This window comes from Hippopotamus amphibius, chromosome 11 (genome assembly GCF_030028045.1).
Source record: "Hippopotamus amphibius kiboko isolate mHipAmp2 chromosome 11, mHipAmp2.hap2, whole genome shotgun sequence".
Lineage (NCBI taxonomy): Eukaryota > Metazoa > Chordata > Mammalia > Artiodactyla > Hippopotamidae > Hippopotamus > Hippopotamus amphibius.
The window spans coordinates 36,016,545-36,019,032 of NC_080196.1; the positions used below are offsets into that span (position 1 = coordinate 36,016,545).

The 2,488-nt window shown below is 40.8% G+C and overlaps 1 long non-coding RNA gene across 1 annotated transcript; it reads left to right on the plus strand.

Moving 5' to 3' along the window:
- The first annotated feature begins 621 nt into the window (after positions 1 to 621).
- LOC130831896 (uncharacterized) lies at positions 622 to 1,991 on the plus strand. Its single transcript, XR_009048139.1, has 3 exons — positions 622 to 659; positions 859 to 971; positions 1,936 to 1,991. It is a non-coding gene; the product is annotated as an uncharacterized LOC130831896 (long non-coding RNA).
- The last annotated feature ends 497 nt before the right edge of the window (positions 1,992 to 2,488 follow it).

Genomic DNA, 2,488 nt, shown 5'->3' on the forward strand with positions numbered 1-2,488 from the left:
AGGAGAAGAAAGTGCCAGAAAGAGAAGTAATTAAATGCTCCCACCCAGAAGTGACACTCCATTTCTTTCAACAAAACCGATTTAATATTGCCTTGCCCAATTTCAAGGGAGTTGAGAATGATGGTTCTCCCAAATATCTAGAAATAAAGATAAACTGAATACCGCCGAACAGTTGTAATGTCAACCGTATACCTGTAGGCAAAACAATTTTATCTATGGTAACTAAGAAAAAAAATTCTACAAGCATCAGTGTTGGAGGGAAGAAAGGGTTACTTCCAAAGGACTGAATAAAAAATCTTGGTTTTAGAGTTTTCTGCTGCAGCATAAATGCCAGAAGACAACAAATTATTCTTTCTTGAGAATAGGGAGAAATATTATGATCCAGTAACTTCATGCCTCATTAAATTGTCCTCGTTTTGTAAAGACAACCCAAGAGTTTTCATATGAAAGAAACTGTGTACCTTTCTTTGAAAATACAGATTGAAAATTAACTTAGTTCACTGAGGTAAAAGGTAGAAAACAAAATGACAAATGAGGAAGCTGTGGTTTACAAATATGGAGTTAATCAGAAACCAGTCAGACTGAAGATAAGCTAACTGCTGTAATTCTGTTTTAAAGATAAAACTCATGTTTGTAACCGGTTGCTAGTGCATAGAAATGTAATTGAGTTTTCTCTTTTGATCTTCTATTTGGTAACTTGATAATTTCTCCTATTACCTCTGGTCATTTATTGCATATACATTTGGAATTTCTACGTAGATAATCATATCACTGCAAACAATGTTAGTTTTAGCACCTGTTTTGGATTCTTATGGCTTCCTTTTTTTCTAGTCTTAAGACAATGCCTTGGCTTTTCAGTAGGTGATGGTTAGGAGAGATGATCATGTGTTTGCCTGTCCTGCTCCTGAATTTGAAGGGAATTCTCTCCCATTTCGAGTCAGGATTCTCATCATATACTACGTTGCTTCCAGGTAAGAAAAAAGTGTCTATTCCTCTGAAATTATTTTTTTTGGGGGGTAGGGGGGCTTGTCATGTCATGTAGGACCTTAGTTCCCCAACCAGGGATCGAACCTGTGCCCCCCACAGTGGAAGCACAGGGTCCTAACCACTGGACCGCCAAGGAATTCCCTTCTCCACAAATTTTAACCATGTATTATTTTGAAATGTGGTTTTCATTTTTCAAATATTTACTTTTAGTTATATTTTGGTCACTTGGTCCTAACTGACTTTCATTATGGTTGCAAAATGTGGACTATATTCCAGGGTATAACATGCCCGGTCTGTGGATCTCAGATGCCCTTGAGGGTAGAGCTGGTCATTTCACTAAGCTCTGCCAGCGTGTGTGTGAATTTCCAGGCAAACTCAAGAAAAGGTTTTGGCTTGCTCTTTGTGTGCTCTTCTCACATGTAGTCAACCATTACTATTTCCTTTCCTGTATAAAAATTTGTTTTAGCTGAAATGTAAATAATTGTCTTACATTTTTAGTTTCTCATGTTCTGATGTAGTTCAGCCCCAAACTCTTGGCTACATTTCTGAATGTCCTCTCCAGACATTCCAACATATCAGATACTCTGCTGATTCTCTTCCTAAAAAGTCACTCCTGCAACCTCTGATGCTGCCGTGTGGGCTCACTGTCCTCTGTACCTGGTACACGGCCGTCATTGGGGTCTCTCTTCCCCACGATCCAGGGGCTTTCCTTTGTCTCGCCTGTGCCATTTTCCTTCCCCTGTTTCTTGCATCTTTGTTTACTTTGTACAAGGGGAACCCACCCTTCAGCAACTACCTAAGAAAGGGGAAATAGAAAATACACTTTGAGATCTTCTATATCTAAAAACTGTCTTTTATTTTGACACTAACAGGCTGACTGATACAATATTTTGAATTGGAAACCATTTGTCCTTGGAATCCTGAAACCATTTCTCTATTACCTTCTAGCCTCTGCTGCTGTTGAAAAGTCTGAAGCCGTTGTGATAACCATGGTAATATGTGACCTTTTGTTTTCACTTTGTCAGTATCTTCTTTTTTAAAAATTTTTTATTATTATCTTTTTAATTTTTATTTTTAGATGAGTTGGGTCTTCATTGCTACATGTGGGCTTTCTCTAGCTGTGGAGAGTGGGGCTACTCTTCCTTGCTGTGCATGGGCTTCTCATTGTGGTGGCTTCTCTTGTCGCGGAGCACAGGCTCTGGGCGTGCAGGCTTTAGTAGCTGTGGCACACGGGCCCTAGAGGGCACTGGCTGCAGTAGTTGTGGTGCACAGGCTCAGCTGCTTGGCAGCACGTGGGATCTTCCTGGCCCAGGGATGGAACCCGTGTCCCCTGCATTGGCAGGCAGATTCTTAACCGCTGCGCCACCAGGAGAGTCCCTGTCAGTATCTTCTCATTGCTCCCAGGTCCGGGAGCACCACAGTGATGAGGCTCAGAGCATGTCTTTTCCTGTTTGTTCAGGGCAGTGAGTGGCCTTTTTAATCTAGAAATTCACAGGAAATT